Below are 544 nucleotides of genomic sequence, written 5' to 3'. Positions count from 1 at the left end.
AAGCACCCGTCCCCCCGATCCCACCTCCACCCCCTTGCCCTCAGCTCTGTGCTGAGCACAGGGGTCTCTGTGCCCCCCCCACCTCCCAGTAAACCCAGTCTGCAATGAACACTGGCTGGCTCTTGCTGTGTCAGTCTCCTGGGGAGTCCCCACCAGCCTCCATGGGACCTTCACCCCTGCGGGAGGGGTGAGGTCTGGGCAGGGGTTGGGCAGGCAAGTCCCCGGGGACATGCACACAAGTCCTGCCTGAACTCCATGGGTCCGTCCATCCCCGCCGGGACTGGGCTTCTTCCTATTCCTGGAGACCCTCCTGGGAGGAGGCGCCCAGCAGGACCCCATTGTGCCCCCAGAGAGGACATGGGCTTGCCCCACGGCCACAGCGGCACAGCCAGCCTTGACCTTGCCTTGGTGTAGCTCCTCAGTGGGAGTGTGTTGGGGCTGTCTTGTGCCCTCGGGGGTCAGCTGGGGGTGCCCCTGGCATCCTGCACAGGCAGTGGTCCCCCAGCTCCTCACCCTGCTGCCAGCACGGGACAGCACGGCACAG

Source organism: Cariama cristata, unplaced genomic scaffold (assembly GCF_000690535.1).
Source record: "Cariama cristata isolate BGI_N322 unplaced genomic scaffold, ASM69053v1 scaffold35741, whole genome shotgun sequence".
Taxonomy (NCBI): domain Eukaryota; kingdom Metazoa; phylum Chordata; class Aves; order Cariamiformes; family Cariamidae; genus Cariama; species Cariama cristata.
The sequence above is the reverse complement of the archived record's forward strand: the minus strand, read 5'-3'. Positions refer to the sequence as shown.